The sequence below is a fragment of the Artemia franciscana genome, unplaced genomic scaffold (genome assembly GCF_032884065.1).
Source record: "Artemia franciscana unplaced genomic scaffold, ASM3288406v1 PGA_scaffold_37, whole genome shotgun sequence".
Taxonomy (NCBI): domain Eukaryota; kingdom Metazoa; phylum Arthropoda; class Branchiopoda; order Anostraca; family Artemiidae; genus Artemia; species Artemia franciscana.
The window spans coordinates 735922-763243 of NW_027062675.1; the positions used below are offsets into that span (position 1 = coordinate 735922).

Consider the following 27322-nt stretch of genomic DNA (forward strand, 5'->3'; position numbering starts at 1 on the left):
TTATTTTTTTTATTAGTTTTTAGTTTTTTTTTGTAGTTTTTGCCTTTTTTTAGTTTTTTCAGTTTTGACGTCACCTAATCCAGTTTTTTCAGGTGACGTCACCTGACACATCCATCCATCCATCCACAGACAACTTATTTTTATATATATAGATACTAGCTGTTGGGGTGGCGCTTCGCGCCACCCCAACACCTAGTTGGTGGGGGCGCTTCGCGCCCCCCCCAAGCCCCCCCGCGCGCGTAAGTCGTTACGCGCCATAATAGTTACGCGCCACAAGGTAAATGGGTGCCCCTGCACCAACTCGCTCTCCATATTAGCCCTTTCTCAGATGACGGTGGATCCTTCCCACTGGGAATTGGAGACCTGCCCTGTTTGGACGGGACTTAGCGTATCCCTTCATTTTTCCACCTTTTCCTCTTCCTGACATGGTTTCTAGGTTACAGAATTTATTCGGACTCATCTTGATCGCGAACAAATTGAAAATGATGTCTAGTCTTGAAAGCGCAATTAATTTATACCGGCCAGAGAACTGAGTTCCTCTGACAAAAGAATTGTGCGCGAACTGTAGTTAGTATTTAAATGGGTCAAATTTTATAAACGCTATTAATTTGACAATTGGATTTCGTTAAGGCAGCTTTTAACCTTGGCTCCAAAAACTTCAGGAAAAGCAGCACAAAAAGAAAGTAAGGCGCAGAAAAATATCATTAACACTGATAAGAAAAAGGAAACGAAAGAGGAAGGAAAGCTACGCCAATTACATTTACAAAGTTCTCAAGCAAGTGCATCCCGACACGTGTTTTTAGCAAGGCAATGAGCCCCATGAATAGCTTTGTCTATGACATCTTTGAAAGGATTGCTGCGAAAGCCTCTCGTCTATCTCACTACAACAAGAGGTCCACCATAACTAGCAGAGAGGTTCAAACTGGTGTGAGGCTGCTACTACCCAAAGAACTTGCCAAACACGCTGTTAGTGAAGGCACTAAATCTGTAACAAAATACACAAGCTCCAAATAAGGGGTTATCCCTTGACTATTAGTGCTCAGTCAACCGGACCCTCTCAAATCACCCTTTAAAGGGCTAAAACCTTATTTCAAATTCTCTACTCTCAAATTGCTTTCATTACTCCTGGCTTTGATTTGTGAAATCTTGGGTAAACTAAGACCCATACTAAACCACGATTAAAACAATAAAAAGGGTCCCTGTTTAGAAGGCTGGTCTCAATTTGCTTGCTGTATAGAAAATAATATATATCGCCGAATAGTTAAAGAGAATAGAAAAGGGGGCCTCGACATCAAGCCATGGCCAATTGTAGAAAAAGCCAAGAGATATGGTCCGATTGAGTGAAAGGCAAATCTGGCATTAACCCCCTTATTAGGATTGCATAAAAATGAGTCTGTTCATTTTTTGGGGGTATTTTCGGATTTATTAGACTGGCCTAAATTGGCTTTTGGTGTCTTTTACTTTTTATTAGATAGTTTGGATCTTGTTTAATGCCGCGCCGAATCTTATAATTTAATTTTGAAATAATTATGCCTCCTTGAGTCATGCCTTTTTTTTCACTGAACACTACGATCTTTAACGTAGTTTCATCTGTTTGTTTATTCCATTTAGTGGCCCTTAAAAGGGCCGTTGGTTAAGATGCAATTGCGGTGAACTAGGGTACTTAAGCTCTCTCCACACGGATATGACGGGCAAGTTGAATACCTTTGGGTATGATGGTCACCCTTTTGGCGTGAATGGCACACATGTTGGTATCCTCAAAAATTCCAACTAAGTATGCCTCGCTGGCTTCTTGTAAGGCCATCACAGCCAAACTCTGGATCCTCAAGTCAGTTTTTAAATCTTGGGTAATCTCTCGCACAAGTCTCTGAAAGGGCAATTTTCTTATTAATAGTTCGGTACTCTTTTGATAGCGACGAATTTCTCTCAGGGCTACGGTTCCGGGCCTGTATCTGTGTGGTTATTTCACCCCTCCGGTAGCAGGAGCCAACTTACGTGCTGCCTTGGTCGCAAGCTGCTTTCTAGGTGCCTTTCCACCCGTTGATTTTCTTGCATTTTCTTTTGTCCTAGCCATGTTGATAGTTTGCCTCTCTTTCAAAGAATCAGTGTTGCCAAGTTAGACGGAGAGGATTATGCTTTCTTGAGCCCAAAATTACGCTTTTTTGGACATATTAATGCTACGCTTTTATATTTTCCCAGGTTTCACGTAAAAGTTGATCAGTTGAGACAAGTCGAATTCTGTCTTATCTTAATAAAGGTTCTGTAAAGTAAAGTAAAGACTACGGCATTAGACTTTACAGTCCACACCGGTGGTGCTGATCTCCGTTTCTTGGCCCAATTCGGTTCACGTTTTTCGTCTTTTTTTGCAGGTCGTCTTTCTTCTCGAAGCGGTTGAAGACATTTGAAAACCATAGTGTATTACATCATCATCAAAATTTTTCTTCAGATACATTAAAAATAGAAGGAAAAACACGGTTCATATTCAATGATCTTCTTCATTTTTGCTTTCAGATTTGGACTGCTTGACCAGGGGGTGGGATGGCTACGTAGAGGTTCTTGGTATTATGGAGCTTGATCTGATTGCCTGTAGGGACATATTTGTTGCAAACTGTTTCTTTTTTTCTTAGTCACGATTTTTTGACCAACACGGCTTCAATAATCTTTCTTTCTTTCTTATTTCTTTCAATCATTCTTTCTTCAACCTATTCCGCTTTTTTTGTCTTGACATCACTGAACCAAGATAAAAATTCTTTCTGAGCCTGCGTTCGAATGTGGTAGCGAGAACACCTTCAAGGCAAGTTCTGCCAGATCTGGAAAACTCTTTCGTCGGTAAAGATTCTCATTTCGAGCATTTTTTCCACATCAAGTCTGTAGTAATTTTTCTCACATCTATCTTTTCAGAGTCACTAAAAGTATGTGGCAGCTTGCGCCACTGCGAGTCAATATCTTTGAGTTTTTGCATGATACTTGGAAATCAGTTCACTACGACACCTAGTGACGAAATACTGGTTCTTTCAGTTCCCAGGCCCATCTTGGGATTAACAAACTGAAGGGACTTCAAATAAGGATCACCGTGCGGGAAGCGCTTGAGCGTCTGTGTCGCTGCGGTAATTTAGAAACCTAAACACCTAAACGCTCTGCAGAAAATTTTACTTTAGTTTGGTCGAAAAATTATAACCATCTTAATTGATAACCGTAACCATCTTAAATTGATATACCATCTTTGGTGTTCGTTTTATTGATTTGATTAAATAAAAAAAACAAGTTTTTTAAACTGAAAGTAAGGAGCGACATTAAAACTTAAAACGAACAGAAATTACTTCGTATATGAAAGGGCTTCCTCATCAACGCTCCGCTCTTCACGCTAGAGTTTGACTCTTCCTCTCAACTCTTCTTTTTAAAACAGTAAAAAACTGTAGCGTAAAGAGCGGGGTGCTGATTAGGAAGCAGCCCCTTTCATATACGAAGTAATTTCTGTTCGTTTTAAGTTTTAATGTCGCTCCTTACTTTCAGTTGAAAGAACTTCTTTTTTTTATTTAATTTCTGAACGTTTTTGAATCAATGCATGTTTTGATTTTGGCTCTCCGCAGAGGAATAATTAAAACGAAATTTGCATATTTTTTTTCCTTTTTTTGGCTTAAATGGCTTTCTCATAATTTTGATCGAATGATTTGAGAAAAAAGAGCGGGGGAGGAAGCCTAGCTGCCCTCCAATTTTTTGGTTAAATAAAAAGGCAACTAGAACTTTTAATTTTTTACGAATCTTTTTATTATTAAAAGATATACGTAACTTATAAATTAGCTTACGTAAATAATTTTTTATTCTCATGTTTTTATTACACATATGAGAGGGTTCACCCCCTCGTCAGTACCTCTCTCTTTACACTAAATCTTAAATTTTGTCCCGATTTATTAAGAATGACCCCTGAATCACAAAAGCCGTAGAATAAACAGTTGACATTACGATAAATACTTTAGCGTAAAGTGCGAGGTATTAGGAGGAGGTGAGCCCCTCATATGGGTAATAATTTCTGTATTTTTAAGTTGCAATGTTGCTCCTTACTTCCAGATGAAAAAAAATTTCATATTGATTTTTTCATTGTTTTTTTTTTAATAATGCTAGTAAATCCTGCACTCCCTTCAAGGAAATTTTCTTCCCCCATAACAAATTCCTCGATGGAAAGATCTCCCAGTATATCCCCCTCTTCTCAGCCCCTTCCCCCAACCAAAAAAATCCTCCTGAAAACGCCTGTACACTTCCCAATAACCATTACTATATGTAAGCACTGGTCAAAGTTTGTAACTTGTAGCCCCTCCCACGGGGACTGTGGAGGAGTAAGTCGTCTCCAAAGACATAGTTATAAGGTTTTTCGACTACGTTGAACAAAATGGCTATCTCAGAATTTTGATCCGTTGACTTTGGGAAAATAAATAGTGTGCGAGGGGGCCTAGGTGCCCTCCAATTTTTTTGGTCACTTAAAAAGGGCACTAGAACTTTTCATTTCTGTTAAAATGAGCCCTCTTGCAACATTCTAGGACAACTGGGTCGATACAATCACCCCTGGGAAAAAAAACAAACAACAAATAAACACGCATCCGTGATCTGCCTTCTGGCAAAAAATACAAAATTCCACATTTTCGTAAATAGGAGCTTGATACGCTGAATCTGATGGTTTAATTTTCGTTAAGATTCTATGACTCTTAGGTGTTGTTTCCTCCTATTTTCTAAGATAGCGCAAATTTTCTCAGGCTCTTAACTTTTGATACGTAAGACTAAACTTGATGAAATTTATATATTTAAAATAAGCATTAAAATGCGATTCTTTTGATGTAGCTATTGGTATAAAAATTCCATTTCTTAGAGTTTTGCTTCTATTGAGCCGGGTTGCTCCTTACTACAGTTCGTTACCACGAACTGTTTGACTTTATGAGTTGTTCTACATCGTCTTAAATTATGCTACGATTACTCTATCTTAAGGAGGATTATGCTTGGATGCTTTTGGTTTCTAATTACGCTACCTTCCGCATAATTATGCTAAATCTGACAACACTGCTCTCGGCAAGTTTTGCCAGATCTGGAAAACTCTTTCGTCGGTAAAGTTTCTCATTTCGAGCATTTTTCTCCACATCAAATCTGTAGTAATTTTTCTCACATCCATCTTTTCAGAGTCACTAAAAACATGTGGCGGCTTGCACCACTGGGAGTCAGTATTTTCCACATAATTATACTACATCGGGCAACACTGAAAAGAATGAATAAACGAATCAATACCTAGTGGCTATATCTATACGGAGCGCCAGCCATGCGACAGAGTCACATTTTGACGGGAAAGACTTTAATAATATAAATTGCGCGGGATTTGAAGGAAACTTCCTAGTTTGACAAAAAAATTTCAGCTGTTGACGACTCCACTGAATTTAATATGACAGGAAGAGAAAAGGAGGTGCAAAACGTCATCGCAAATTTCTTCGTGACAATATCCAGGGTATCTTAAAGCCAGCTATCAGAAGACTGGCTCGCCGTGGTGGTGTAAAACCTATATCTGGCCTAATTTACGAGGAAACCAGAGGTGTTCTTAAGCTTTTTATCGAAAATGTTATTCGTGATGCTGTCATATACACAGAACATACCAAGAGAAAGACAGTAAAAGCGATGGATGTAGTCTACGCCCTGAAACGTCAAGGTCGTACATTGTATGGCTTTGGTGGTTAATGGTCCCCCTGAACTGTCCCTCTACCCAACGGCCTTTTTAAAGGCTACCAAATCTTTTAGACACTTTCTAGCTCAGGTTTTTGAGCCTTTTCTTTTCTGTGCCTTTAAAATGTCGGCAAATACTTTTTTTTTCGTCTCAGGTATAATATCTGATTAGAAATATGCAAACAAATTTTCCATTGCTATTTTTAGATTTTTCCTTATATATTTTTGAATAAAGTTGCGTATTCACACAATGGAGTTATTCAAAGAAATAATTGTTGCTATTTAATTGTACCAGCCAATTCTTTTATGTTTGATTGAAGATAGTAGGAACGGAGGAAAATGGGTTCCTACTCTTTGCTAAATTGCCGCTAGACCTTACAATTTGGATAAAAGTATTGCATTAGTTACTTGCAGTTATTAAACAAATATGAAAAGCTGGCCAAATTTTAGCTGGCAAATGAATTTCCTTGTAAACTGACTCTGAGAATGAATCCCAAAATCTTGAGTTTCAAACTGCAACAAAAGGCATCCAACTGTCTTTAATTTAGAGGTTGGGAAATAAAAGCAAATCGACTTTTGGCTGGTATTCATTTCAATGCTTGTCTTTTGTGCATTTCAATGCTAAGCATTGAGCATATTAGTTTGTTCCAACACTGCTTTTGGTCTTTTAAAATACAAGACGCTATAAACCCATAGAATTGAGTTTATTTGTGATTATATAGTAACAATTTGTTGCCGTTTTTCTTAAATTTATTATTTATGATTTATAATGTTGTTTTTTTAAGCAAAACTTGAAAATATACCGTAGAAAGGGACGTTTTTTCCGTTTAAAACAATTCCTTTATCAGGGGAGCGTATATTAAAACTTTCAGATAGCCTGAGATCGAAACAAATAAAAGTGGGTTTATTTGTGATTATATAGCAACAATTCGTTATGCGTTTTTAACTTTGGCAACAAATGTTTGCCATTTGTGTTTTAACCTTTTGCGTTTTTTTTTTATTTATGATTTCTAATGTTTGTTTTTAAGCAAAACTCGAAAATATACTGTAGAAAGGAATATTTTTCTAGTTTAAAGCAATTTCTTTTTTGTGTAGAACGAATATTAAACTTTCAGATATCCTGGGATTGAAACAAATAAAATGCAGTTTGCTTCAACTATACGTCCAACCCCCTCTGCATCTCACAAATATTATAACACTATTTTTATTTTTTCAAATATAATGCTAAAATAAAGTGAAATTTAATTTTATTAGAATGCAAATTTGACATACAAGCCTCAAAGTTTCAATATTTTGGGCCTATTGAAATACAAGACTACAAGTAATAAAAGCCTTTGTCTCGAAAAACAATGCACCAAATCCATTAATGACCTGAAAGAACGTGAGGGACCTAACCTTCAGGCCATTCTCAAATTCATAATGGATAATTTCCAGGTTGGAAATGATGCCAAAGTTGCGACTATGCATCTTAAGCAAGCTTTGAAGCGTTGCCTTGCAAACAGAAATGTTATAAATCCCAAAGGTACTGGCGTAACTGGTTCTTTCAAGCTTGCAAGGCCTGTCAAGGCCAAAAATTCCAAGGCTCTAATGCCTGTCAAGCCCAAAGCTAAGAAAGCCTTAGTCAAGAAAACAGCCAAACCTACTGCAGCTAAAAAGTCAACTTCAGACAAAAAGGCTACCGAGCCAATGGCTGGTAGCAAAAAAACTGTAAAGGTTTTCAAGAAACCCACTGTTCCCAAAAAAGCAGTAGCAGCAAAGAAATCGATACCCAAGAAGGGGCCGTCAGTCAAGAAAGCTCCCGCCAAGCAATTGGCATCTAAAAGGTCACTAGCTAAGAAACTAGCTAAAAAGTAATGTGTGCAATAAGTTATCCTGCAGTATCAAACAGCCCTTTTCAGGGCTATCAAAGCAAATGCTCGAACCTTTCTGTTAATAAAGTTATAATGCTATAAATTTCCAATTTTAACTCTCTACTATTCCCTTTCAAGTATAATTCAGCTGTTGTTTGAGCCCCAAAATACGTTGCATAATATTTACTTTTGTATTCTAGCGCTATTGCTGTCTAAAAACAACCATATTAAAGACTAGATTTGACGGCTGGCTCTTAACATTCAAGCTTGATATTAAAGTCCTCACAATGATAAACGAACAATTTCTGCTCAAAGGCCTAGCTAGTCCTAGGTAATCTGTAGTTCTTCTTTTTTGCATTTGCAAAGATTGCGATTCATGTGTTGTATTGCTAAATCAGAAAACAATACCAACAACAACAGTCATTTTTAGAGTCTAAACTTTTTGTATAGTATATTCTAACGTATATTCACGGAACCGCTCTACCAGGGCAAACAATTTATGCTCAGAGGCCTAGCGAATCAATTCTAGGTAATCTGTAGCTCTTCTTTTTGTTTTTGCAAAGATTGCTGTATTGTTAAATAGGAAAAAAACACCAACAACAACAGTCATTTTTAGAGTCTAAACTTTTTGTATCGTATATTCTAACGTATATTCAGGGAACTGCTCTACCTGGGTGAACAATTTCTGCTCAAAAGCCTAGCGAGTCATTTCTTGGTAATCTGTGGTTCTTCTTTTTTGTTTTTCCAAAGTTTGCGATTCATGTGTTGTATTTTTAAATAAGAAACAAATACCAACAACAACAGTCATTTTTAGAGTCTAAATTTTTTGAATCGTATATTCTAACCTCTATTCAGGTAACCGCTCTACCTGCGCGAACAATTTCTGCTAAGAGGCCTAGCCAGTCATTTCTAGGTAATCTGTGGTTCTTCTTTTTGTATTTGCAAAGATTGTGATTCATGTGTTATATTGTTAAATAAGAAAACAATACCAACAACAACAGTCATTTTTAGAATCTAAACTTTTTGTATCGTATATTCTTACGTATATTCAAGGAACCGCTCTACCTGGGCGAACAATTTCTCCTCAGAGGCCTAGCGAGTCATTTCTAGGTAATCTGTGGTTCTTCTTTTTTGTTTTTGCAAAGATTGCGATTCATGTGTTGTATGGTTAAATAAAAAAACAATACCAACAACAACCGTCATTTTTACAGTCTAAAATTTTTGTATTAAACCTTTTCTTTTTTGTCGAAGATTTGAAAAAAGAGAAATTTAGCGAAACTATTTTTATTTGTGTTATTTTACTGTAAAATAGTACTACTATTTATAAGTCCAGTTGGAATGACACCTCAGCTCTCACGATTTACAGTTTGTTATTTTTAATCTGTTATTATTTTGATTGATATAATCATATTAGTTATGATTCATCAGACTCGCTCAAACTAGTCGGGAATGGCACCTCCACTCCCGCAATTTGAAGGTTCCGCTCTGCCCATTCGGCTATGGCGATATATTTTTCAATATCAAAATATTTGTATATTTTTCAATGTGAGCACTTTATTATCTAACTTGAGCCTTACGAGCCAGCCGTCAAATCTATTCTTCAGCCAGGGGTAGATGCTTAAGATGCAAACCCCAGCAATTGGCTTGGTAGCCCTTTTGGCTCAAGTTGACTTTTTAACTGAAGTAGGTTTGGCTGTTTTCTTGACTAAGGTTTTTTTTAGCTGTGGGCTTGGCAGGCTTTACAGCATTTGAATGTTCGTCCTTGACAGGCCTTGCAAGCTTGAAAGAAGCAATTACACCATTACCTTTGGGATTTATAACAACACACCTGCATGCATGTTACATTGTCTGAAATCACCTGTACTGGATTTCACTAATAAAAAATAAAAAGTGGACATCGTGGATCTAAATAGCTAGCAAAAAGTTTTTATTGACATTGAATACTAGTTTTGACGGATTTCCACTATTCTCTGCCCCTTTGCTGCCAAATTACCATGGATGAAGCAATAGAAAACATGTCTAACTATGGAAAAATGACTTCTCTTTCCTTTAGTTTAGGTTTCGTTCCTCAAAAGCTTACCTTCTAACCAAAAATTCAAATAAAGCCATTTCAAACAAACACAAGCACGGCCGAAATTCCTTAGCTCGCTCACACAGAGAAATGTTAACCTGGGTAAGGCGGTTTCCAACTTTGAAAACAAGCATGTATTCAGCATTTAGTCGCACTAGTGACAGAGAAAAGTAGAAAAGAGTTGAAAATGTCTGAAATTGAAGTTGAAGTGCCACCAGCATCTGTAGAATCCCAGAGCATGGCTAAACTAGCCAAGATGGAAAAGAAAGCGAAAGCTCCAAAACCAGCCAAGGCTGCAAAACCTAATGGGGATAAAAAGGTCAAGGCACAAGGAAACCACCCAAAATACACAGAAATGATCACTAAATCCATTGCTGACCTAAAAGAACATGGGGGACCTAGCCGTCAGGTCATTTTCAAATACATAATGGGCAATTTCCAGGTTGGCACTGATGCCAAAGCTGTGAAAATGCATCTTAAGCAAGCTTTAAAGCGTTGCCTTGCAAATAGCATGTAGAAAGTTTGACGAAAAAAACATAACAAGTTTCTAGAAAGCACAAAGTAAGATACATTAAGTCTCTCGAAAAAAGAATCCACATAGAACAAGTTTCACGAGCAAAAACAGTAAGCATCATGTTTTACGAACAAACACCAACACGCAACAAGTTCAAGAAGATAAACATCATGATAAATTAAGTTTCACAAAAGAATAAAAAAACATAGAATAACTTTAACGAGAAAAATATAAAGATAAATTAAGAAAATCAGCAAGCAACACATTTCATGGAAATTTAATCCACATGCAACAAGTTTCACGAACAAAAATCTGCCTATATAATGTTTCACGAAGAAAAAACTGCATACAACAAATTTCACGACGAAAACTATGTTGAAAAATTTAGACATTTATTATAGCCACAAAGATTGTCCCAGAGCAAAGCGGTGGTTTTAGCCATTTTATGGTGCAAAAAAACAATTGTAGCTAAAAAAAAGCTAAAAAGCAATTGTTTGAAAATTCTGAGGTATTCAATTGTCTTAAAATTGTCAAAATAACATACACATACTGAGACACATAGTTGTATATAATAGAACTTCAGCTATAATGGAGAAGGGTCTGTGGTTCTTTGTGTAGGCTGGGAGTGAAGTGTGCCTTGAGCATCGAAAAATGAGTATCTAAATCTTGGTGGGTCTTTTGATGAAATTAGCGAAATTTCCAAGCGTCGCAACGTACAACACTTGTTGAAAATATATTGAGATATTTCTTGATCGTTTGGATTAAACGTGCAATTTTGTGTATATAATAGGTCCTTGCGAATTTCCAATTTTGTTCATGTTGCAGTATCGAGTGATTGGCAAGCCAATGCACAAAAGGTCATATTTGAATATCAACTGTCTGATCCTCATCCCATAGCCTCTTCAATCACTTTGTCCTCTTTTGGTCATCAAATCACATTTCTTGGTCTTTAGCACCTTTTAACCATCATGACTTGTCAAAAATTGATCAAGTACTTTAGCACCTTTTAACCATCATGACTTGTCAAAAATTGATCAAGTACTTTTTAGCTCGTCGGCATGTTCAATTCTTAATAAATTGTGTGTCCTGTTTCATCACCTTTAGAAGTCACTCTAGTTACCTCGAAAAGAGAGTTGGATCTTTCTAGAAATGTGATAATGCTGAAATGTGTCATTCCCCAATGGAATTAGTTGTTGAGACCTTCCGGTGGAATTGCTTTGGTCTCCGCTAGTATTGTCTGATGGGTTTCCCACTTTTATTTAGTTCAAGGTTCTTTTTGCTTGTATTTTATACATTATAGGCCTCCTTCACGTTTGGTGTTTCGTTTGTTGTGTTTTCATTGCTTTTTCTGTGTTTTAATAATACTTGTAAATTTTAGTTTATTAATAAAATTTGTAGGTACAATAAAAGTTTGTATCTTTTAGATTTCTTGCTCAAGAAGAAAACTTACATGTGAACCAGGTATGTGAACGATTTAATCATTTTAGAAGGTTGGGTGGGAATTCTCCGCCGCTTGCAATTGGTTATCACGTAGAAAGTATCCTCGAATAATGATATATGAGATGCTTTCATAGTCTACTTATCTAGCGCTCCATGTCCTATAGGAACAATTACTTTTGGATCTTAATTTGGACGAAAAGCTTTTGATTATAAGGGTCCCCTGAAATAAAAAAAAAAATTGAAAGAATTGAAAAATCTCTCGTCAAAGTGAAACCTTTTTTCTTTTTTCAGTTTTCTTTTTCTTCTTTATTTTTCAGACGTCATATGTAAACCCTCAGCACAAAAATACATACAACTTATTTTTATTTATATAGAAAATAGTGTAACAGACATACAATTTATTTTTATATAGATAGATAATTAGTGGGCAATATTTTGTTAAAAATCAACTACATCTATGTATTTATTTTTTAAGGAATGGTAATTATTACTTTCCTCAGGATCAGAAATGAAAAGTTATCCTTAAAACAAATGTTTAAGATTCTTAAACAGCCTGACGTCAAAGCAAAACTATAAAATCAAGTATTTTATATCTGAGTTTTATTAATAAGGAATATTTCCCATTAATTATCTTTTTAAATTATTCTTTGGTTGAAGTCACCGCTAATTATTCTAATTATACCGCTAATAATTATTAATTATCCTTTGGTTGAAGTCACCGCTCATACTGTGATTACTTCTGTAGGCAGCACCAACCTTTTTACTTTTTTCAGTTTTCTTTTTATTCTTTATTTTTCAGACGTCATATGCAAACCCTCAACACAAAAATACATACAACTTATTTTTATATATATAGAAGATAGCGTAACAGACATACAATTTATTTTTAAATAGATAGATAATTAGTGGGTAATATTTTGTTGAAACATCAACTACATCTTTGTATCTATTTTTTAAGGAATGGTAATTATTACTTTCCTCAGGATCAGAAATAAAAAGTTATCCTTAAAACAAATGTTTAAGATTTTTAAAAAGCCTGACGTCAAAGCGAAACTATATCATCAAGTACTTTATAATTGAGTTTTATTACTAAGCCAGTGTAGCACAGCGGTATGTGCATCCGTACACAGCTATATGCGGGAGGTCGCAGGTTCGAATCCTGCCACTGGAAATTTTTTAAATATTTTGAATATTGAAAAAAAACCTCTATTTATAATTATTACATGACACATTCTATTTTGAGTAATAAATTTACTTTGGGATGCTGTTTTTTGACCAGATTATTGCTATCTGACCAACAATGATGAGACTGAATTTTTCAAAAATATTTAAACATAGGAAAATTAATTGTTTTTTGCTGTTAAAATAATCAGTGAAACTCTAGAGATCTATGGTTTGGAGTCAGAGAATTTTGCATAATATTCCAAACAAGGGAGTTTTAAAAAGATAATTAGTGGGCAATATTTTTTTGAAAGATCATTAACTTTATGGTCAAGCAGTGATTTAATTTAATGATTTAAATTGTTAACTACAATGTTTATTATTACATGAATCCTACTATCTTGAGTAATAAATTTACTTTTGGATATGTTGTGTTTCGACTAGGTTGCGGCCATATCATGAACAATAATGAGACTAAATTTTTCAAAGATTAAACAAAGAAAAATACAATTTTTCTCTGTTGAAATAATAAATGAAACTCCCGAGAACTATGCGTTGAAGTCAGTGAAACATGGCATAATATTCCAGGGAAGGGACTTTTAAAAAGAAACTCGTTGGGCAATAGTTTGTTAAAAGATCATTAACTTTATGGCCAAGCAATGATTTAATTTTTAATAGTATTTATTGTTAACTAAAAAGCATTTGATGTAGCAATTTTTCTAAAGTAAGCCACTAAACAGTTTTTTTACGATTTTTATTACTCCGTTTATTGCGGAGATAGATAAAGAATGAAAGATGTTTTCGATACGAGTAATTTTTTTTCGCTGTTGAAAAAATCAGTCAAACTCCAGAGATCTATGCTTTGAAGTCATGGAAATATGACACAATATTCCAGAGAAGAGAGTTTTTAAAAGATAACTAGTGGGCAATATTTGGTTGAAAGATCATTAATTTTATGGTCAAGCAGTGATTTAATTTGTTATGATGGTTTTTGTTAACAGCAATTTATTTAAAGTAAGCCACTAACCAGTTTTTTTGCGATTTTTAAGAACTCCGTTATTGGCGGAAATACATAAAGAATAAAAGATGTTTTCGATACGAATAATTTGTTTTCTCTGTTGAAATAATCAGTGAAACTCCAGAGATCTATGCTTTGCAGTCAGGAAAATATGGCATAATATTCCAGAGAATGGAGTTTTAAAAAGATAATTAGTGGGCAATATTTTGTTGAAAGATCATTAACTTTATGGTCAAGCAGTGATTTAATTTTAAACGATGTTTATTGTTAACTACAATGTTTATTATTACATGAATCCTGCTATCTTGAGTAATAAATTTACCCTTTGGGATATGTCGTGTGTTGACTAGGTTGCAGCTATCTCAATCAACAATGACGAAGTTTTATGAACAAATATCCATACACAACAAATTCCACGAACTAAACAGGCTCCACAAATAGAAAAATCAATTTACAAGTTTCACGATGAGAAAAAATCAACATGCAACAAGTTTCAATAAAGAAGAAATGAGAACAAAACAAATTTTTAAAGATATAAATCAAGATACATTAAGGTTTTTGAAGAAAAAATCCAAATGCATCAAGTTTCACGAAAATTTAGCTTGCATCATGTTCCACGAAAAGGAATATCATGATAACTAAAGTTTCACGAGAGAATAAATTAACAAACGACAATTTTCACAAAGAAAATGTCAAGATAAATTAAGTTTCATGAACAAAAATCAGCACGCAAAATTTCCAAGAACAAAACCAGTTTCACGTGAAGAAAAATAAATGTACAAGTTTTACAAAGAGAAAAATGAGCATGTAGAAAGTTTGACGAAAAAAACATAACAAGTTTCTAGAAAGCACAAAGTAAGATACATTAAGTCGCTCGAAAAAAGAATCCACATAGAACAAGTTTCACGAGCAAAAACAGTACGCATCATGTTTCACGAACAAACACCAACACGCAACAAGTTCAAGATGATAAACATCATGATAAATTAAGTTTCACAAAAGAATAAAACAACATAGAATAAGTTTAACGAGAAAAATATAAAGATAAATTAAGAAAATCAGCAAGCAACACATTTCACGGAAATTTAATCCACATGCAACAAGTTTCACGAACAAAAATCTGCCTATATAATGTTTCACGAAGAAAAAACTGCATACAACAAATTTCACGACGAAAACTATGTTGAAAAATTTAGACATTTATTATAGCCACAAAGATTGTCCCAGAGCAAAGCGGTGGTTTTAGCCATTTTATGGTGCAAAAAAACAATTGTAGCTAAAAAAAAGCTAAAAAGCAATTGTTTGAAAATTCTGAGATATTCAATTGTCTTAAAATTGTCAAAATAACATACACATACTGAGACACATAGTTGTATATAATAGAACTTCAGCTATAATGGAGAAGGATCTGTGGTTCTTTGTGTAGGCTGGGAGTGAAGTGTGCCTTGAGCGTCGAAAACTGAGTATCTAAATCTTGGTGCGTCTTTTGATGAAATTAGCAAAATTTTCAAGCGTCGCAACGTACAACACTTGTTGAAAATATATTGAGATATTTCTTGATCGTTTGGATTAAACGTGCAATTTTGTGTATATAATAGGTCCTTGCGAATTTCCAATTTTGTTCATGTTGCAGTATCGAGTGATTAAATCAATTTACAAGTTTCACGATGAGAAAAATCAACAAGCAACAAGTTTCAATAAAGAAGAAATGAGAACAAAACAAATTTTTAAAGATATAAATCAAGATACATTAAGGTTTTTGAAGAAAAAATCCAAATGTATCAAGTTTCACGAAAATTTAGCTTGCATCATGTTCCACGAAAAAGAATATCATGATAACTAAAGTTTCACGAGAGAATAAATCAACAAACGACAATTTTCATAAAGAAAATGTCAAGATAAATTAAGTTTCATGAACAAAAATCAGCACGCAAAATTTCCAAGAACAAAACCAGTTTCACATGAAGAAAAATAAATGTACAAGTTTTACAAAGAGAAAAATGAGCATGTAGAAAGTTTGACGAAAAAAACATAACAAGTTTCTAGAAAGCACAAAGTAAGATACATTAAGTCTCTCGAAAAAAGAATCCACATAGAACAAGTTTCACGAACAAAAACAGTACGTATCATGTTTCACGAACAAACACCAACACGCAACAAGTTCAAGAAGATAAACATCATGATAAATTAAGTTTCACAAAAGAATAAAACAACATAGAATAAGTTTAACGAGAAAAATATAAAGATAAATTAAGAAAATCAGCAAGCAACACATTTCACGGAAATTTAATCCACATGCAACAAGTTTCACGAACAAAAATCTGCCTATATAATGTTTCACGAAGAAAAAACTGCTAACAACAAATTTCACGACGAAAACTATGTTGAAAAATTTAGACATTTATTATAGCCACAAAGATTGTCCCAGAGCAAAGCGGTGCTTTTAGCCATTTTATGGTGCAAAAAAACAATTGTAGCTAAAAAAAGCTAAAAAGCAATTGTTTGAAAATTCTGAGGTATTCAATTGTCTTAAAATTGTCAAAATAACATACACATACTGAGACACATAGTTGTATATAATAGAACTTCAGTTATAATGGAGAAGGGTCTGTGGTTCTTTGTGTAGGCTGGGAGTGAAGTTTGCCTTGAGCGTCGAAAACTGAGTATCTAAATCTTGGTGGGTCTTTTGATGAAATTAGCAAAATTTTCAAGTGTCGCAACGTACAACACTTGTTGAAAATATATTGAGATATTTCTTGATCGTTTGGATTAAACGTGCAATTTTGTGTATATAATAGGTCCTTGCGAATTTCCAATTTTGTTCATGTTGCAGTATCGAGTGATTAAATCAATTTACAAGTTTCACGATGAGAAAAATCAACATGCAACAAGTTTCAATAAAGAAGAAATGAGAACAAAACAAATTTTTAAAGATATAAATCAAGATACATTAAGGTTTTTGAAGAAAAAATTCAAATGCATCAAGTTTCACGAAAATTTAGCTTGCATCATGTTCCACGAAAAAGAATATCATGATAACTAAAGCTTCACGAGAGAATAAATCAACAAACGACAATTTTCACAAAGAAAATGTCAAGATAAATTAATTTTCATGAACAAAAATCAGCACGCAAAATTTCCAAGAACAAAACCAGTTTCACGTGAAGAAAAATAAATGTACAAGTTTTACAAAGAGAAAAATGAGCATGTAGAAAGTTTGACGAAAAAAACATAACAAGTTTCTAGAAAGTACAAAGTAAGATACATTAAGTCTCTCGAAAAAACAATCCACATAGAACAAGTTTCACGAGCAAAAACAGTACGCATCATGTTTCACGAACAAACACCAACACGCAACAAGTTCAAGAAGATAAACATCATGATAAATTAAGTTTCACAAAAGAATAAAACAACATAGAATAAGTTTAACGAGAAAAATATAAAGATAAATTAAGAAAATCAGCAAGCAACACATTTCACGGAAATTTAATCCACATGCAACAAGTTTCACGAACAAAAATCTGCCTATATAATGTTTCACGAAGAAAAAACTGCATACAACAAATTTCACGACGAAAACTATGTTGAAAAATTTAGACATTTATTATAGCCACAAAGATTGTCCCAGAGCAAAGCGGTGGTTTTAGCCATTTTATGGTGCAAAAAAACAATTGTAGCTAAAAAAAGCTAAAAAGCAATTGTTTGAAAATTCTGAGGTATTCAATTGTCTTAAAATTGTCAAAATAACATACAAATACTGAGACACATAGTTGTATATAACAGAACTTCAGCTATAATGGAGAAGGGTCTGTGGTTATTTGTGTAGGCTGGGAGTGAAGTGTGCCTTGAGCGTCGAAAACTGAGTATCTAAATCTTGGTGCGTCTTTTGATGAAATTAGCAAAATTTTCAAGCGTCGCAACGCACAACACTTGTTGAAAATATATTGAGATATTTCTTGATCGTTTGGATTAATCGTGCAATTTTGTGTATATAATAGGTCCTTGCGAATTTCCAATTTTGTTCATGTTGCAGTATCGAGTGATTAAATTAATTTACAAGTTTCACGATGAGAAAAATCAACATGCAACAAGTTTCAATAAAGAAGAAATGAGAACAAAACAAATTTTTAAAGATATAAATCAAGATACATTAAGGTTTTTGAAGAAAAAACCCAAATGCATCAAGTTTCACGAAAATTTAGCTTGCGTCATGTTCCACGAAAAAGAATATCATGATAACTAAAGTTTCACGAGAGAATAAATCAACAAACGACAATTTTCACAAAGAAAATGTCAAGATAAATTAAGTTTCATGAACAAAAATCAGCACGCAAAATTTCCAAGAACAAAACCAGTTTCACGTGAAGAAAAATAAATGTACAAGTTTTACAAAGAGAAAAATGAGCATGTAGAAAGTTTGACGAAAAAAACATAACAAGTTTCTAGAAAGCACAAAGTAAGATACATTAAGTCTCTCGAAAAAACAATCCACATAGAACAAGTTTCACGAGCAAAAACAGTAAGCATCATGTTTCACGAACAAACACCAACACGCAACAAGTTCAAGAAGATAAACATCATGATAAATTAAGTTTCACAAAAGAATAAAACAACATAGAATAAGTTTAACGAGAAAAATATAAAGATAAATTAAGAAAATCAGCAAGCAACACATTTCACGGAAATTTAATCCACATGCAACAAGTTTCACGAACAAAAATCTGCCTATATAATGTTTCACGAAGAAAAAACTGCATACAACAAATTTCACGACGAAAACTATGTTGAAAATTTAGACATTTATTATAGCCACAAAGATTGTCCCAGAGCAAAGCGGTGGTTTTAGCCATTTTATGGTGCAAAAAAACAATTGTAGCTAAAAAAAGGCTAAAAAGCAATTGTTTGAAAATTCTGAGGTATTCAATTGTCTTAAAATTGTCAAAATAACATACACATACAGAGACACATAGTTGTATATAATAGAACTTCAGCTATAATGGAGAAGGGTCTGTGGTTCTTTGTGTAGGATGGGAGTGAAGTGTGCCTTGAGCGTCGAAAACTGAGTATCTAAATCTTGGTGGGTCTTTTGATGAAATTAGCAAAATTTTCAAGCGTCGCAACGTACAACACTTGTTGAAAATATATTGAGATATTTCTTGATCGTTTGGATTAAACGTGCAATTTTGTGTATATAATAGGTCCTTGCGAATTTCCAATTTTCTAGAAACTTGTTATGTTTTTTTCGTCAAACTTTCTACATGCTCATTTTTCTCTTTGTAAAACTTGAACATTTATTTTTCTTCACGTGAAACTGGTTTTGTTCTTGGAAATTTTGCGTGCTGATTTTTGTTCATGAGACTTAATTTATCTTGACATTTTCTTTGTGAAAATTGTCGTTTGTTGATTTATTCTCTCGTGAAACTTTAGTTATCATGATATTCCTTTTCGTGGAACATGATGCGAGCTAAATTTTCGTGAAACTTGATGCATTTGGATTTTTTCTTCAAAAACCTTAATGTATCTTGATTTATATCTTTAAAAATTTGTTTTGTTCTCATTTCTTCTTTATTGAAACTTGTTGCATGTTGATTCTTCTCATCGTGAAACTTGTAAATTGATTTTTCTATTTGTGGAGCCTGTTTAGTTCGTGGAATTTGTTGTGTATGGATATTTGTTCATAAAACTTAACTTATCTTGATATTTATGCTCGTGAAACTTATTGCATGTTGATTTTTCTCTTCGTGAAACCTGTACGTTAATTTTTCTCCTTGTGAATTTGTTCGTGGGACTTATTGCTTGCTGATTTTTGTTCGTGAAACTTAAATTTATGTTGAAATTTTTCTACTTGAAATTGAAATTATAATAATATTCACTTGTTTCAAGTAAATTACTTCGCTGAGAAATTTGTTGTATTTTTATTTCTTTTTCATGAGTCGTTGATTTTTCTCTTAGTGAGACTTTCACAGTAATTTTTTGCCACACGGTTTTGTTTATGGAAAGTGTTGCATTCTGAGGTTTTTCTTCGTGAAACTTGTTGCATGTTGATTTTTCTCTTCTTGAAACCTGTACATTAATTTTTCTCCTTGTGAAACTGAATTTGTTCGTGGGACTTGTTGCTTGCTGATTTTTGTTCGTGAGACTTAAATTTATCATGAAATTTTTCTTCTTGAAATTTAATTTATAATAATATTCACTTGTTTCAAGTGGATTACTTCTTTGAGAGGAAAAATCTTCACGAAAATTAATTTATGTGGCTATAATAAATAACCATGTTAACCATTATTTTGTAATCGTATATCGTCATTCGCCATATCGCCATATTGAAATATGGCGATTTTATAGCGCCATATTCACCATATTCGCGTATAACGCCATTTTAACTCATATATCGTCATTGTTGATGAGATAGCTGCAACCTAGTCAACACACGACATATCCCAAAGGGTAAATTTATTACTCAAGATAGCAGGATTCATGTAATAATAAACATTGTAGTTAACAATAAACATCGTTTAAAATTAAATCACTGCTTGAGCATAAAGTTAATGATCTTTCAACAAAATATTGCCCACTAATTATCTTTTTAAAACTCCATTCTCTGGAATATTATGCCATATTTTCCTGACTGCAAAGCATAGATCTCTGGAGTTTCACTGATTTTAACAGAGAAAACAAATTATTCGTATCGAAAACATCTTTTATTCTTTATGTATTTCCGCCAATAACGGAGTTCTGAAAAATCGCAAAAAAACTGGTTAGTGGCTTACTTTAAATAAATTGCTACATCAAATGCTTTTTAGTTAAAAATAGATACTATTGAAAATTAAATCACTGCTTGGCCATAAGGCTATTGAACTTTTAACAAACCATTCCCCAACGAGTGTATTTTTAAAAGTCCCTTCTCTGGAATATTATGCCATGTTTCCCTGACTTCAGTGCATAGTTTTCTGGAGTTTCACTTATTATTTCAACAGAGAAAACTTGTATTTCCCTTTGTTTAATCTTCGAAAAATTGAGTCTCATCATTGTTGATGAGATAGCTGCAACCTAGTCAAAACACAACATATCCCAAAGTAAATTTATTACTCAAGATAGCAGGATTCATGTAATAATAAACATTGTAGTTAACAATAAACATCGTTTAAAATTAAATCACTGCTTGACCATAAAGTTAATGATCTTTCAACAAAATATTGCCCACTAATTATCTTTTTAAAACTCCCTTCTTTGGAATATTATGCCATATTTCCCTGACTTCAAAGCATAGATCTCTGGAGTTTCACTGATTTTAACAGAGAAAACAAATTATTCGTATCGAAAACATCTTTTATTCTTTATGTATTTCCGCCAATAACGGAGTTCTGAAAAATCGCAAAAAAACTGGTTAGTGACTTACTTTAAATAAATTGCTACATCAAATGCTTTTTAGTTAAAAATAGATACTAATGAAAATTAAATCACTGCTTGGCCATAAGGCTATTGAACTTTTAACAAACCATTCCCCAACGAGTGTATTTTTAAAAGTCCCTTCTCTGGAATATTTATGCCATGTTTCCCTGACTTCAATGCATAGTTTTCTGGAGTTTCACGTATTATTTCAACAGAGAAAACTTGTATTTCTCGTTGTTTCATCTTCGAAAAATTGAGTCTCATCATTTTTGATGAGATAGCTTCAACCTAGTCAAAACACAACATATCCCAAAGTAAATTTATTACTCAAGATAGCAGGATTCATTTAATAATAAACATTGTAGTTAACAAAAACCATCATAACAAATTAAATCACTGCTTGACCATAAAATTAATGATCTTTCAACAAAATATTGCCCACTAATTATCTTTTAAAAACTCTCTTCTCTGGAATATTATGTCATATTTCCATGACTTCAAAGCATAGATCTCTGGAGTTTGACTGATTATTTCAACAGCGAAAAAAAAATTACTCGTATCGAAAACATCTTTCATTCTTCATCTATCTCCGCAAATAACGGAGTAATAAAAATCGTAAAAAAACTGTTTAGTGGCTTACTTTAAAAAATTGCTACATCAAATGCTTTTTAGTTAACAATAAATACTATTAAAAATTAAATCATTGCTTGGCCATAAAGTTAATGATCTTTTAACAAACTATTGCCCAACGAGTTTCTTTTTAAAAGTCCCTTCCCTGGAATATTATGCCATGTTTCACTGACTTCAACGCATAGTTCTCGGGAGTTTCATTTATTATTTCAACAGAGAAAAATTGTATTTTTCTTTGTTTAATCTTTTAATTTAGTCTCATTATTGTTCATGATATAGCCGCAACCTAGTCGAAACACAACATATCCAAAAGTAAATTTATTACTCAAGATAGTAGGATTCATGTAATAATAAACATTGTAGTTAACAATTTAAATCATTAAATTAAATCACTGCTTGACCATAAAGTTAATGATCTTTCAAAAAAATATTGCCCACTAATTATCTTTTTAAACTTCCCTTGTTTGGAATATTATGCAAAATTCCCTGACTCCAAACCATAGATCTCTAGAGTTTCACTGATTATTTTAACAGCAAAAAAAAAATTAATTTTCCTGTGTTTAAATATTTTTGAAAAATTCAGTCTCATCATTGTTGGTCAGATAGCAATAATCTGGTCAAAAAACAGCATCCCAAAGTAAATTTATTACTCAAAATAGAAGGTGTCATGTAATAATTATAAATAGAGGTTTTTTTTAATATTCAAAATATTTAAAAAATTGCCAGTGGCAGGATTTGAACCTGCGACCTCCCGCATATATCATCATACGGATGCACATACCGCTGTGCTACACTGGCTTAGTAATAAAGCTCAATTATAAAGTACTTGATGATATAGTTTCGCTTTGACGTCAGGCTTTTTAAAAATCTTAAACATTTGTTTTAAGGATAACTTTTTATTTCTGATCCTGAGGAAAGTAATAATTACCATTCCTTAAAAAATAGATACAAAGATGTAGTTGATGTTTCAACAAAATATTACCCACTAATTATCAAATGCTTTTTAGTTAAAAATAGATAATATTGAAAATTAAATCACTGCTTGGCCATAAGGCTATTGAACTTTTAACAAACCATTCCCCAACGAGTGTCTTTTTAAAAGTCTCTTCTCTGGAATATTTATGCCATGTTTCCCTGACTTCAATGCATAGTTTTCTGGAGTTTCACGTATTATTTCAACAGAGAAAACTTGTATTTCTCGTTGTTTCATCTTCGAAAAATTGAGTCTCATCATTTTTGATGAGATAGCTTCAACCTAGTCAAAACACAACATATCCCAAAGTAAATTTATTACTCAAGATAGCAGGATTCATGTAATAATAAACATTGTAGTTAACAAAAACCATCATAACAAATTAAATCACTGCTTGACCATAAAAACTCCTTTGTTTGGAATATTATGCAAAATTCCCTGACTCCAAACCATAGATCTCTAGAGTTTCACTGATTATTTTAACAGCAAAAAAAATTATTTTTCCCTGTGTTTAAATATTTTTGAAAAATTCAGTCTCATCATTGTTGGTCAGATAGCAATAATCTGGTCAAAAAACAGCATCCCAAAGTAAATTTATTACTCAAAATAGAAGGTGTCATGTAATAATTATAAATAGAGGTTTTTTTAATATTCAAAATATTTAAAAAATTGCCAGTGGCAGGATTCGAACCTGCGACCTCCCGCATATATCATCATACGGATGCACATACCGCTGTGCTACACTGGCTTAGTAATAAAACTCAATTATAAAGTACTTGATGATATAGTTTCGCTTTGACGTCAGGCTTTTTAAAAATCTTAAACATTTGTTTTAAGGATAACTTTTTATTTCTGATCCTGAGGAAAGTAATAATTACCATTCCTTAAAAAATAGATACAAAGATGTAGTTGATGTTTCAACAAAATATTACCCACTAATTATCAAATGCTTTTTAGTTAAAAATAGATACTGTTGAAAATTAAATCACTGCTTGGCCATAAGGTTATTGAACTTTTAACAAACCATTCCCCAACGAGTGTCTTTTTAAAAGTCCCTTCTCTGGAATATTTATGCCATGTTTCCCTGACTTCAATGCATAGTTTTCTTGAGTTTCACGTATTATTTCAACAGAGAAAACTTGTATTTCTCGTTGTTTCATCTTCGAAAAATTGAGTCTCATCATTTTTGATGAGATAGCTTCAACCTAGTCAAAATACAACATATCCCAAAGTAAATTTATTACTCAAGATAGCAGGATTCATGTAATAATAAACATTGTAGTTAACAAAAACCATCATAACAAATTAAATCACTGCTTGACCATAAAAACTCCCTTGTTTGGAATATTATGCAAAATTCCCTGACTCCAAACCATAGATCTCTAGAGTTTCACTGATTATTTTAACAGCAAAAAAAAATTAATTTTCCTGTGTTTAAATATTTTTGAAAAATTCAGTCTCATCATTGTTGGTCAGATAGCAATAATCTGGTCAAAAAACAGCATCCCAAAGTAAATTTATTACTCAAAATAGAAGGTGTCATGTAATAATTATAATAGAGGTTTTTTTTAATATTCAAAATATTTAAAAAATTGCCAGTGGCAGGATTCGAACCTGCGACCTCCCGCATATATCATCATACGGATGCACATACCGCTGTGCTACACTGGCTTAGTAATAAAACTCAATTATAAAGTACTTGATGATATAGTTTCGCTTTGACGTCAGGCTTTTTAAAAATCTTAAACATTTGTTTTAAGGATAACTTTTTATTTCTGATCCTGAGGAAAGTAATAATTACCATTCCTTAAAAAATAGATACAAAGATATAGTTGATGTTTCAACAAAATATTACCCACTAATTATCAAATGCTTTTTAGTTAAAAATAGATACTATTGAAAATTAAATCACTGCTTGGCCATAAGGTTATTGAACTTTTAACAAACCATTCCCCAACGAGTGTCTTTTTAAAAGTCCCTTCTCTGGAATATTTATGCCATGTTTCCCTGACTTCAATGCATAGTTTTCTGGAGTTTCACGTATTATTTCAACAGAGAAAACTTGTATTTCTCGTTGTTTCATCTTCAAAAAATTGAGTCTCATCATTTTTGATGAGATAGCTTCAACCTAGTCAAAACACAACATATCCCAAAGTAAATTTATTACTCAAGATAGCAGGATTCATGTAATAATAAACATTGTAGTTAACAAAAACCATCATAACAAATTAAATCACTGCTTGACCATAAAAACTCCCTTGTTTGGAATATTATGCAAAATTCCCTGACTCCAAACCATAGATCTCTAGAGTTTCACTGATTATTTTAACAGCAAAAAAAAATTAATTTTCCTGTGTTTAAATATTTTTGAAAAATTCAGTCTCATCATTGTTGGTCAGATAGCAATAATCTGGTCAAAAAACAGCATCCCAAAGTAAATTTATTACTCAAAATAGAAGGTGTCATGTAATAATTATAAATAGAGGTTTTTTTAATATTCAAAATATTTAAAAAATTGCCAGTGGCAGGATTCGAACCTGCGACCTCCCGCATATATCATCATACGGATGCACATACCGCTGTGCTACACTGGCTTAGTAATAAAACTCAATTATAAAGTACTTGATGATATAGTTTCGCTTTGACGTCAGGCTTTTTAAAAATCTTAAACATTTGTTTTAAGGATAACTTTTTATTTCTGATCCTGAGGAAAGTAATAATTACCATTCCTTAAAAAATAGATACAAAGATGTAGTTGATGTTTAAACAAAATATTACCCACTAATTATCAAATGCTTTTTAGTTAAAAATAGATACTATTGAAAATTAAATCACTGCTTGGCCATAAGGCTATTGAACTTTTAACAAACCATTCCCCAACGAGTGTCTTTTTAAAAGTCCCTTCTCTGGAATATTTATGCCATGTTTCCCTGACTTCAATGCATAGTTTTCTGGAGTTTCACGTATTATTTCAACAGAGAAAACTTGTATTTCTCGTTGTTTCATCTTCGAAAAATTGAGTCTCATCATTTTTGATGAGATAGCTTCAACCTAGTCAAAACACAACATATCCCAAAGTAAATTTATTACTCAAGATAGCAGGATTCATGTAATAATAAACATTGTAGTTAACAAAAACCATCATAACAAATTAAATCACTGCTTGTCCATAAAAACTCCCTTGTTTGGAATATTATGCAAAATTCCCTGACTCCAAACCATAGATCTCTAGAGTTTCACTGATTATTTTAACAGCAAAAAAAAAATTAATTTTCCTGTTTTTAAATATTTTTGAAAAATTCAGTCTCATCATTGTTGGTCAGATAGCAATAATCTGGTCAAAAAACAGCATCCCAAAGTAAATTTATTACTCAAAATAGAAGGTGTCATGTAATAATTATAATAGAGGTTTTTTTTAATATTCGAAATATTTCAAAAATTGCCAGTGGCAGGATTCGAACCTGCGACCTCCCGCATATATCATCATACGGATGCACATACCGCTGTGCTACACTGGCTTAGTAATAAAACTCAATTATAAAGTACTTGATGATATAGTTTCGCTTTGACGTCAGGCTTTTTAAAAATCTTAAACATTTGTGTTAAGGATAACTTTTTATTTCTGATCCTGAGGAAAGTAATAATTACCATTCCTTAAAAAATAGATACAAAGATGTAGTTGATGTTTCAACAAAATATTACCCACTAATTATCAAATGCTTTTTAGTTAAAAATAGATACTATTGAAAATTAAATCACTGCTTGGCCATAAGGTTATTGAACTTTTAACAAACCATTCCCCAACGAGTGTCTTTTTAAAAGTCCCTTCTCTGGAATATTTATGCCATGTTTCCCTGACTTCAATGCATAGTTTTCTGGAGTTTCACGTATTATTTCAACAGAGAAAACTTGCATTTCTCGTTGTTTCATCTTCGAAAAATTGAGTCTCATCATTTTTGATGAGATAGCTTCAACCTAGTCAAAACACAACATATCCCAAAGTAAATTTATTACTCAAGATAGCAGGATTCATGTAATAATAAACATTGTAGTTAACAAAAACCATCATAACAAATTAAATCACTACTAGACCATAAAAACTCCCTTGTTTGGAATATTATGCAAAATTCCCTGACTCCAAACCATAGATCTCTAGAGTTTCACTGATTATTTTAACAGCAAAAAAAAATTAATTTTCCTGTGTTTAAATATTTTTGAAAAATTCAGTCTCATCATTGTTGGTCAGATAGCAATAATCTGGTCAAAAAACAGCATCCCAAAGTAAATTTATTACTCAAAATAGAAGGTGTCATGTAATAATTATAAATAGAGGTTTTTTTAATATTCAAAATATTTAAAAAATTGCCAGTGGCAGGATTCGAACCTGCGACCTCCCGCATATATCATCATACGGATGCACATACCGCTATGCTACACTGGCTTAGTAATAAAACTCAATTATAAAGTACTTGATGATATAGTTTCGCTTTGACGTCAGGCTTTTTAAAAATCTTAAACATTTGTTTTAAGGATAACTTTTTATTTCTGATCCTGAGGAAAGTAATAATTACCATTCCTT

General features: G+C 32.9%; 4 non-coding genes and 1 pseudogene across 4 annotated transcripts; 1 reads left to right on the forward strand and 4 right to left on the reverse strand.

The window, feature by feature from the left end:
- Positions 1-27322, forward strand: part of LOC136041766 (uncharacterized) — a 92385-nt pseudogene that overhangs the window by 6815 nt on the left and 58248 nt on the right.
- Positions 23414-23491, reverse strand: Trnai-gau (transfer RNA isoleucine (anticodon GAU)). Its single transcript is given in 2 exon segments — positions 23414-23449; positions 23455-23491. It is a non-coding gene; the product is annotated as a tRNA-Ile (tRNA).
- Trnai-gau (transfer RNA isoleucine (anticodon GAU)) lies at positions 24337-24414 on the reverse strand. The gene is given in 2 exon segments: positions 24337-24372; positions 24378-24414. It is a non-coding gene; the product is annotated as a tRNA-Ile (tRNA).
- Trnai-gau (transfer RNA isoleucine (anticodon GAU)) lies at positions 25260-25337 on the reverse strand. Its single transcript is given in 2 exon segments — positions 25260-25295; positions 25301-25337. It is a non-coding gene; the product is annotated as a tRNA-Ile (tRNA).
- On the reverse strand, positions 26184-26261 carry Trnai-gau (transfer RNA isoleucine (anticodon GAU)). The gene is given in 2 exon segments: positions 26184-26219; positions 26225-26261. It is a non-coding gene; the product is annotated as a tRNA-Ile (tRNA).